The sequence below is a fragment of the Papio anubis genome, chromosome 11, assembly GCF_008728515.1.
Source record: "Papio anubis isolate 15944 chromosome 11, Panubis1.0, whole genome shotgun sequence".
NCBI classification, from domain to species: domain Eukaryota; kingdom Metazoa; phylum Chordata; class Mammalia; order Primates; family Cercopithecidae; genus Papio; species Papio anubis.
In genome coordinates, this window is record NC_044986.1 from 100,352,815 (window position 1) to 100,364,404 (window position 11,590).

An 11,590-nucleotide genomic window follows, 5' to 3' on the forward strand; every position below is an offset into this window, starting at 1 on the left:
AAAGGGCAAATTACCCAAACAATTTACAGTAAGTAAGTTACTCATAAGGGAGATATTGTACAAGTTATTAAAACATTTTAAAAATATGATTTAAACAGTATGTTGCTGGTTCACGAATAGACTTTCTAATACAGGTGACAGAATAGAAAGGAAGGAGTCTGATATTTAGAATGTGGTAAAGCTCATTATTTCAAATAGGTCAGAAAATAAACCATTGTTTAAAGAAGTGTGCTGAAACAAATGGTCATTTTATTTAAGAAAAAAAGTTAGACCCCTGACTCACACCTTATATTTCTGGAACTAGTTAATAATGGGGATAATTATAGTACCCATTATTTATGGTACCTAGTTGATCAGATTGTTTGTGGATTAAATTAGTTAATGTGTATGAAGGGCCTGGCGCGTGGCAACTTAGCTTTGGTTTGTAAATAAAATAAACAAAATTATAAACAATAAGCAAAATAAAAGTTAAGTTGCCATGTACCAGGCCTTTCATACACATTAACTAATTTAATCCACACAACCATTTGATCAGGCAGGTACTATAATTATCCTCATTTTACAGATAAGAAAATGGAGGCAAGAAAGGTTTAGTAATTTGCCCAAGATCATCCAGCTATTAAATGGCAGAGACAGCATTTACACAGGGCTCAATCTCTATACTAAACCCTATTTGTCCTAGGATATGATTCTGTTAGTTTACTACTGATCAATTCTGTTTAGTGTTATTTTATTTAAACTTTTCCCTTTGATATTTATTCAAAAGTGAGAGTGCTTTCAGGTTTTCTTTTTGCATACCTTCATCTGATTTTTATATTACTGTTATTCTGGCTTTACCACAAATAATTTGGGAGCTTTCCACCATCCTTATATTCTAGAACACGTTAAATGGCAGCCAAAGAATCTTTTTGTTGCATGTATCAAAGGACCCAGTCTTCTTTCTTCATCTTAATATCCTAAGAGACATTTCTATGAACACAGTTCATTTTCCAAAGGAAATGGGCACATGCGTGGAGTGGCTATACAGAATTCTCTTTGCAGTGGCCATACTGTTGGGACACCTGATTGAGCATAGCATCTGACAACAGTATAGAGAACTTAAAATCAGAGAAATCTGTTCACTGCGCTGTTTCCTGTCACCGGATGCAGCCGACGATCAACCCTGCAGCTCCCTGTGCTGTCTCCTGCCTAAGTCACATCTCTCAAGTCAAGGGGAGGGGTCCTGTCAGGGTGCAGGCACGACCAGACCTTTATTTAGCAGGAGGCACAGCTGACTCAACCCCTGCTCGTGACACCCAGGGTGCTAATCAAAAGTCTATTGTGAGGTGCTGAGGCTGAGCCATCACTCTAGCAACTCTGACTTGTCTGCAAAATGATGCCTGTTTCGGGAAGTTTCTTCCTGAGAAATGATCCATAGGGTGGGCAGAAAAGTTCTCAAATGGGCCAATGTGCTTCCCCAAAAGATAATTTTCACAGGCACAGCAATCTCTCCCTGATATAGATTAGATATTTGTCCACTGCCCAAATCTCATGCTGAATTGTAATTCCCAGTGCTGGAGGTGTTTGGGTCCTGGGGGCAGACCCCTCATGACTTGGTTCTGTCTTCACAGTAGAGGGAGTTCTTGCAAGATCTGGTCATTTAAAAGTGGGTGACCCCTCCTCTCCACTCTCTGTCTCTCTTGCTTTCATCATGTGACATGCAAGCTCTGGGTTTGCCTTCCACCAGGAGTAAAAGTTTCCTGAGCCTCCCCGGAAGCTGAGCAGATGCCAGTGCCATGCCTGTACAGCCTGCAAAACCATGACCCAATTAAACCTCTTTTCTTTATAAATGACCCAGACTCAGGTATTTCTTTATAGCAATGCGAGAATGGACTAATACACTCCCTCTACAATAGCAAAAGGTGTAGATTGGTGCAACCAGTCATATAATTTTAACCACTGAGAATGTATGACTCCATTTATGACATCCATTTTGTAGGTGAGAAAACTGAGCCCCAGAAAGTTGATATAACGTACTTAAGGTTTCTCAGCTATTAAGGACTGAGTCAGGTTTTATCCTTTCCCCATCCCTTACTGTCTCCTAGTCCACCAGTGAGAATAATTTTATATCCTAGCCAGGCACAGTGGGTCATACCTGTAATCCCAACAATTTGGGAGGCTGAGGCAGGAGGATAGCTTTAGGCCAGGATTCGAGAACAGCCTGGGCAACATAACAAAACCCCGTCTCCAAAAATCATTTTAAAAAATATACTCCAGACAAAGACCTCTGCACCTGGCTGCACAGGTTGTACACTGCACAACTCCAGGTGGTGGTGTTCATATAGACTGAGTAAGAAACAGAGAATGGGGTCGTGCTGCCTCCTACCCAAAACCTTTGGCTTATATCACTCCAGTGACACCCTGGGTTAAGGTGGGGAGACATCTACTCCCTGATTTTTGCTCCTAAGTAAATTCTTATGAGAACACAGCTGCCTCCCTCAACTCAAGAATGAATCAGTAAAGACTGAATTGAAAGATGAATGTTGACTGACAGAAAAATCGTCTTTCTCCTTTGAATGTAAGACATTCTTATTAGCCCTATTGCAGAGCCTTAATTCACTCCTACTTAGGATGAGTTATTTTGCAAAAGTAACTTGGCTGGCTCATGTTACCAGCCCTAGGGACATGACCAGGTCTGTGCATCTCTCAGCAGTGAGCACAGCTCAGACTCAAGCTGAGAGCCCTCAATGCATGATAATAAAGTTGGTTCTTGACTGGGCACAGTGGCTCATGCCTGTAATCCCGCGCTTTGGGAGACCGAGGTGGGTGGATCACTTGAGATCAGGAGTTTGAGACCAGCCTGGCCAACATGGAGCAAGCCCTTCTCTACTGAAAGTACAAAAATTAGCCAGGCATGGTGGTGCACGTCTGTAGTCCCAGCTTCTCAGGAGGCTGAGGCATGAGAATCACTTGAACTCAGAAGGTGGAGGTTGCAGCGAGCTGAGGTCTCGCCACTGCACTCCAGCCCAGGCAACAGAGCGAGACTCCATCTAAAAAGAAAAAAAAAAAGTTGGTTCTCTAAAAAGATAGTACCTGTTAAGGGTTCTCATGATTCATTGAAAAGAAAACAGAACAGAGGGTTCAGGGATCTGGGCTCCCACCTGACTCTAATACACAAGGGCTGAGTGGCTGGGAAAGTTATTTCGTTTTTCCAAGCCTCATTTTCTCAACTCATAATCTATAGCATTGGATTAGCCCTTTATTATTTCCTTCTTACAATAAGTGCTATATGATGTAAGTATCTTTTTATTGTTGTATCTCATTCTCCAGAGACAAAGCAGCTCTAGAAACCTTCCACACCTGAAGTTGTGAGATCATCCAGGGACCTAATTTTCCTATCACTTTGAGTTAATAACTTTTGCAATAGTTTTGTCTGTTGTTGTCCCAGAATCCATCATTGTGGGGTGTCAGTGCCTGGGGTTAAGGTGATTTGATTAGATACTGGGGTAGTAAATGGAAATATAAAGCACCAATACAGATTTGAAGTATGATGGGACAACCTGGGCAACACAGCGAGACTTCGTCTCTACAAAAAATGTTTAAAAAATTAGCCTGGTCTGGTGGCGTGCACCTGTAGTGCCAGTTACTCAGGAGGCGGAGGTGGGAGGATCACTGGAAACTAGGAACTTGAGGCTGCAGTGATCACCAGCCTGGGTGACAGAGCAAAATCTCTCTCTCTAAAAAATAGAAATACAATTTAAAATGAAATGTGATGGGAAACTTTGTGTAGTGACAGACTGGCTTGGAGCTTTGTTTATGGCTCCAGGGGTAGCTCAAACAGGCCACAGCCTACTGTAGTGATCAGAGAGGCATCATACAGGCCTTCTTCACCCACAACATCCTCACCCTGCCCTGCAGTGGTTCAAGGAGAGATTGGGCTTTGAAAACTGATTTCGGTCATTAAGAATACCCTGAAGAAGGTCAGGCACAGTGGCTCATGCCTGTAATCCCAGCACTTTGGGAGGCCAAGGTGGGTGGATCACCTGAGGTCAGGAGTTCGAGAGCAGCCTGGCCAACATGGTGAAACCCTGTCTCTACTAAAAATACAAAAATTAGCCGGGTGTGATGGTGGGCCCCTGTAATCCCAACTACTTGGGAGGCTGAGGGAGGAGAATCGTTTGAACCTGGGAGGCTGAGGTTGCAGTGAGCCGAGATTGTGCCACTGCACTCCAGCCTGGGCAACAGAGACTCTGTCTAATATATATATATGTGTGTGTGTATGTATACACACACACACACACATACCCTGAAGAGGAACAGAGGTAGACAGGCAAAACCTTTACAACTTCATTTTTAAGTAGGGTCCAGTCTCAATGCAATAAAGATCACAACCTGGCATAAAATGAGCAGCCCTAATGAAGAGGCTGGGGGCTCCGAAAGGGGAAATAAGATAACACCCAAACTCAGCCTCACCCCCATTGCATAACTGTCCCAGAATTAGAAAGACTTCCAGATGCCCCTTGATGCACAGGAAGAGCTGGTCCCAATTACTTCCTCCCATTTGCATGTATTAATTTACAAATATCAGGTTCACTTGGCAATCTGAATAGTCGATTCTCGCCTCCCCTCACGCTGAGGCAACAGCTGAAGGCCCTCCTTGCTCTCTTGTGTGCCAGAGTTTGAGAGAAACGCCGTATGACCTCTGCCTCCTTATTATTCCTGCCCACTCGGCTGTTCTAAGTTAATCAGGAACCAGAACCTTCCAGGGGCCATTGTTCGGATAATGTTAGCTCATCTTCCTGTTTCAGTTTCAATTTTCATCGCCTTAATAAAAAGAGTGTTTTCTTTCTCTTCATCCTTCCCTGCCATGCCCTGAATGGCCACTTCCATCAAATTACGTGAAGGATGAAAGAAATGGGCAAATACAGCTATATGAAAGGGGGAAAAAAACCCTGCAAACTAAAAAGTCAATGCTTTGTAGCTGCACATAATTTTCTTCTCTCCGCAGCTATCCACATGTAAGTAGGAGAGGGCAACATGAAAGCTTTGTAATTTCTCTAAAAGGTTATTCCATAATGTGTCAAAGCTGGGGAGCAAAAAGAAAGTGTGTACTCAAAGCCACATACCTTTCCCTGCAATTTTCCCCTCTATTACTCAAATTGCTAAGACGGCTTTTTCCTCCTAAAACCACATATTGAAATTGGAAAACCCTGCTAAGAACCAATTCAAATTTCTGGCATCACTGTATTTCCTGAAGATGAGCTCTCATGCTGATGATGGAGAAATGAAAAAAATAAACAAAACAAAAAGCTCAAGCCTTTGTTTTCCTGAGAGGACAGATTTTGCTGCTTTGAACCAGGGGTTTCTGGGGAGCAACTTTCTTGAGGCGAATGTGAGTCAGATGCAGGAGGTGAGGCAAAAGCCATAAATTCAATTACAGGAAATTAGGATAAGTACTTAGATTTCTCTATCTCCGTAACATTTTTCATTTGGATTAAAATCAGGCTAAGAAATAAATCTTCTGATAGGAATTTTGCCCAGTAAATAATGTTGAATTGAGTCTACTTCCCTACTAATGGTTCCACTCATCAGTCATTAGTTCTACTCTCCCTACTAAGAGTTAAAAGATTTCTGTTTAAGGAAAGCTTCTCTCTCCCTCAAAGAACAAGATCTAAGACAAAATAGACTATAATTAAGCAACGGGGATATCATGGAGTACTTTCCAAAGTCACAGAGCTAAAACTTTGCTTCTGTAGGGAGTAGTGCAATTTAGTTTTTCTTCAATCTGTACATCAGCAATAAAACAGCAAAAGCAGAATTAGAGTGGCTGTGTTCACAGCAACGTGGATGGGATTAGAGACTATTATTCTCAGTGAAGTAACTCAGGAATGGAAAACCAAATATCGTGTGTTTTCTTTCATAAGCAGGAGCTAAGCTATGAGAATGCAAAGGTGTAAGAATGACACAGTGGACTGTGGGGACGCGGGGACAAAGCATGGGAAGGGGGTGAGGAATAAAAGACCACAAATTGGGTTCAATGTATACTGCTTGAGAGATGGTGCACCAAAATCTCACAAATCATCACTAAAGAACTGACTCATATAACCAAACACCACCTGTTCCCTAAAAACCTGTGGAAGTAAAAAATTTAATAAATAAATACATAATTTCCCATTCAAAATAAAAGCAATTACAGCGGCTGCGGGCTAGGATTCATCCTTAATTTTTCCCTACCAGGCCTAGACAATAGGTAGGTACTAGGCTAGAAAGCCGAAGTCTGGAATGCTAGTTACAGGGCAGACCGTGGGCTTTATCCAGGTAATCAAGCAGGACTTGTGTATTGGAAGTCCAGACAGGCATTTCATTCATTCATGTAACAATGATGCAGTGCTCGCCTTCGCAGCACATATACTAAAATGGGAACAATACGGAGAAGATCAGCATGACTCCTAAAAAGTAAAAAATAAACCAATAATTGGGTGCATGTACCAGGTGCTTTTCCAGACAGTTGGGCTATATTGGTGGAACAGACAAAGATCCTTGTCTTTGTGGAATATTCATTCTGAAGCAATTAATCATAAACATGATAATGGGGTAAATTCTACAGTGTGTTCAAAGCTGAGAAATGCTATAGGGAAAAAAAAAATGAAATAGAAAGATAGGGATCAAGAATGCCACGGAGGCAAGTGGAATGTGGGTCTCAAGTTTTAAATAGGCAGTCAGGTTTTATTTCAACGGTGCCACTTGAAGAAAAGACTGGAAGGGCACTAGGGCCTTAGTCAGTTCGGTGTCTAAGGCAGCGCATTCCAGGAGGAGGGGATGGTTGTAATACGAAGGTCAGAGGCAGGAGCGCATCTGGCAGGCTGGCCAGAGGAGGGAAGGGGTTGGCTGTAGCAGAGGCAAGTAAGGTAAAGAAGAGAGGAGCTGATGTCAGCGCCATAAAGGGAGGAGGTTGTAGTTAACTGTGGACCATTGTAGGAGCCTTAGCTTTTACTCTGAGCAAGATGGAAGCCATTGGGGTTTTGAGGGCTTTGTATATTGAATTAAGACTTTCATACATCAGTTGAAGGAGGAGAACTTTAGGTGATTACTGTTCAGGTTAACAGCTCCCTTTCAGCAGTGCTGCTATCTGTAAGGAATGCTTTGCAATGAATTGGGTTTTTTATTGTGATATCATTTTTCTTCATAAAAATTAAGTGCTGGCCCTAATGCAATTGAGACAAAGCTGGAAATCATTATATCTGTGATTCTTAACCCTGGTCATAAATTAGAATCCTATGGGGAGCTTTTACAGCCTATGAATGCCAGCACCCATGCCCAGTGATTCTGATTTAAATGGCCCAGGAAAGAGCCTGGGAATCTACATTTAAAATAAAACCAAAACAAACAGAGCAAAGAAAAAGACTTTCTAGGTGATTTTAATGTGCCACCGAGATTGATCAATTCTGCATTAGATGCTTTGAAGGTAAAAATCTTCAGCTCATTGAACTAAAACTAACAGATCCTCTATTTTGATGAAAAACAATAAAATTTCAAAAATATGCATGAAATCCTTAAATGCTATCATGAGATAGCATGCCTAAAAGGAATGATGTAGTCAGAGATTTTAGAATATTTTCAATGTAAATGAAACCTCTACTTACAACATGTCAGCCTGTAGGAATTTCCTGTACTTTATTTTGCTTAGAGTTTTGAAGAGTAGTTTTTAAGAGTGGGGATGTGGGAGTCTATGAAAATGTACTTCTCTTTCATGGTGACTGAGCCCACATGCACAGTGAACTGGATGTCCCGAAATGCATGACTGGCTCTGCAGTGTCCTCTCTGCTCAGCAACAAACTCCACTTTGGGGCACGGGCCTCCTTGCCCAGTCTGTAGAAGTGAGACAGCCACTCACCTGAACAAGCCTTTAAATTAGCCACATTAAAATGAGAAGAAAACACTCCTGACGCCCAAGGAACAATGCTGCATGCGCAAGGGTAAAGGAAAAAGCAAAATAGTTGATAAAGAGAAGGAGGGCTAATAACTGGAATGTCTATGTAGCTCTCTGCTTTCCTGTCTTTTTGGATGACAAGTAAGAGGAAGCCTGCCTGTTACCCTCAAATATGTTGCACTGTAGTAAATAAAACCACCTTTGATCGCTTGAAAGTGGGGTATGCATCTTTTAAATCATTATTGTCATCACAGCTTTACATTCATGATCTTATGCCATTCTCACAATCCTGACATTTAGATGTTATATTAACCCCCTTTTACATAGAGAGAAATCCAGTTTTAGAAATCTGAGGAAACTTTCCGATACTAACAACTGGTGCATTGCAATAGCTGGCTTTGAGCCCCTGCAGTCTGGCTTCAAGGCTGTGACACACAGCCACCCTGCTCCCCCTACTCCATTGGAATAGAAATGCTGGATCCTATGCCCCAATGCAGCTCCTGCAACTGCTGAATAAATAGGGTGGAGGTTGTGGCCGATTTGCTCAATATTTTCTCCAAATAAAATATTCTTAGCATGTACATATCTATTATTCATTCTGCAAATGAGTATAGGCACTCCTATATTTCTCTTGGCATTAAATGACTTAGATGGCATTTATTGTGCTATGACATCAAAGACAAAATAAAATATTTTGTGAACATCACTAAGTAAATCTCATCTTCCTTGAAAACTGCTGTCTGCCTACTCATTTTGACTTGATTTTATCACTGCCTTCAAAATGTGGCAGCCAAAATTCTACTAATGTTAGGGTGGGGAAAAGTCCATTCTCAAAAAGCCGGATTACCCAGATGGAACAGAGAAATCTGTTACCGGCCTCCAAATAACAACAGTGTATAATTAGCAGCTGCTAAAAGAATAGAAGTCAATTGAACAAAAATATGGTATGATCCACATTCATTTAATAAATACCTTATGTTTCCAAACACTGCTTTTCACAGTGGCTGAAAAGTCTTCTTGGGGGCATTTCAGCATGTGTCCCTGGGCACCAAACACAGGGAATTGACAGATTTTTTTAAAACTTCTAAAAAGAGTTATTACTACATCCAACAGCCAGGCACAGACATGCCTCTTTTACATCTGCGGGATGAAAAAATAAATTTGTCAAAATCAACCTTCAAGTAGGCTGCCATTATCAAAGACGTCAGCAGCCCGTCTCCCTAGGAGACAGCGAAACCCCGCATTTATCTAAATTATCTCAGTAATATGACAGAGTGATTGCTCACTAATGGTCAGTAACAGTTTTCTTTGTCATTTTCCTAGTCATTACCTCCTCGGAATGAACTCCAGAATAAACTGCTTGCAGTCCGTGACTAGAATGCTAATTTCCTCCTTACATTTGTGGCTATTTCTCTTAAACATATGAACATGGCTATCATATTTCTGACATTTTCATTTTGTGAAAAAGAACACTGTGCCTTAGCAAATCTGATAAACACAGAGATACTTTACATGCAAAAATAAATAAATAAATAAATACTGTTAGCATTTCCTCCCATGTGAATTCTTCCATCTGACAAAGCTTGTAGTGAGTGACTGCAAGCTCAGAAAAAGCCAGAGGAGGTTATTTGCAGGTGTGGGCTCTGTTTTTGTGGCTTTATCAAACTATGCCTCACGTTTTCATTTCTCAAACCATCCTCCTTTGAAGATACTGATGATACAGTCGAACCAAGTGCCGTTGATGGCAGATTCTGTGAATATTTTGCTGCAACAGCATGAGTCTCCAAACCCTTGGTCTTTTCTGAGAAGGAAGGAAGAGGGGGCCAACTGTTTGTTGTACATGATTTTCTGCCCAATAAAAGCTAGATTGGACTTTATTAAAACTAAAAAGCCCAAGGCCAAAAGGAAATGGTAAGAAAGCAGAACTTCTTCTTCCAATAAATGAGCTGGGGAAGTTGTAAAAAAAAGTGAAGTTTAAAAAATGTTGAAGAAAGAGCTGTACTGGGAAAGTAGGTCAGAGTGGTCCCTTGGCTGGGCAGTCCAAATACAGGAGCCAAAACAATCAGCTGGGGATTCAGAATGGCAGCTACAGTGGCCATTACAGGTAGGAAAAGCTGGGTCAGCTGTGCTCCTATCCTGTGCAGAACTTCCACCTTACAAAAGATGAAATGAAGTAAATGCAGACACTATGGAAATAAATGTATAAGAATATCACTGTCCGTTCATTCATGTGCTAAAGGAGTCGTGAACAATTCAGTAGTCTCCTTTGCATCCCAGTGCAATCTCAACTGCATTGTTTCTCTAGCAATTTTGACCATTTTGTTTATTCACTTAAAAACCAACCATATGACTCATATTTTCTGGGACAGTCCTGACTTGAAGGGATTTGTTCCATTTCTATTTGGAAGTACATACATGCTTATTGGAATAAGTATACTGATTATGGGGTTGGGAAAATATGACCACTAAACAAACATACATCAGACCTAAGCTGAGTTCCAATACAGATGTACTCCATGTCATCCACTGTAATCTTTCTCTATTTGACCTGGTGCATGTGATCAGTCACACCTTACTCCCCAGAGTACCCATATGTCCAAGTGCCAATTAGAACTGGCAGCCTACATACCCTACAGGCATTTCAAAGGTGTCTTATCAGAATACTAAGCTTGACATTTTCCCTTTCCAACTTGTGGTTTAATCTAGTAAATTTCCCAAACCAGAACACTGTGGTTATCCTAAAATTTATCTTCTCCTTCACTTCCAAGCCAAATCCAGTTCTGCTTTTGTTTGGTCCCTGGAATACATGTGCACCTCTGTAGGCCTGACACTACTGTATATCAGGCCCTCCCCATCCATTGCTTGAACTAGTGCAGCAAACTTCTTCTTCTTTTTTTTTTTTTTTTTTTTTTTTTTGATACAGAGTCTTGCTTTGTCGCCTAGGCTGGAGTGTAGTGGTATAATTACAACTAACCGTAGCCTTGAACTCTTAGACTCAAGAGGTCCTCCTGCCTCAGCCTCCTGAGTAGCTGGGAATACAGGCATGCACCACCATATCCAGTTAATTTTGTTAAAAGTTTTTTTTGTGGAGATAAGGTCTTGCCATGTTGCTCAGGCTAATCTCAAACTCCTGTGCTCAAGCAATCCTCCCACCTTGGCCTCCCAAAGAGCTGGGGTTACAGGTGTGAGCCACTGAGCCTGGCCCCAACTAACTCTTAATTGGTTTCTCCATTTCTAGTTTTCTTCATTTCCAGGCCATTTTCCATACTGCTTTCACTCTTTTTTCTTAATTAAAAAAAATCTTGTCTATTCTCCTAATTTAAAATACAAAATGGTCCCCAAATTCTTCAAATCATGGCATTCGATTGAACTCTAACTCAGTCTCTGTCACTCAGTCTCTAAACCCCACTCCGAAAATGTTACGCTCCCATCAAAACTGGGCTTTGTTTATGTGGTAACTTTCATCAACATCGTCATTCCCTCCATGTTTACACATCTTTTGAAACCAACCGTAAATCCCATTTTCATTCTTTAAATTTCATTCCATCCCTTAAGTAAATTAACCCTACTTCACACTTTAACTATTTGATTTTTCTTTATGCTTTCCTAGCTCAATTTCGACGTCTAATGTAGGACTGAACACACTGAATGGTAGTTGCTGCTTTATGTGTTCACTCTCCT

The 11,590-nt window shown here is 41.2% G+C and overlaps 1 pseudogene; it reads left to right on the forward strand.

Annotated features, from left to right (window-relative positions):
* Positions 1–6,366: 6,366 nt before the first annotated feature.
* On the forward strand, positions 6,367–6,456 carry LOC116269574 (annotated as a pseudogene).
* The last annotated feature ends 5,134 nt before the right edge of the window (positions 6,457–11,590 follow it).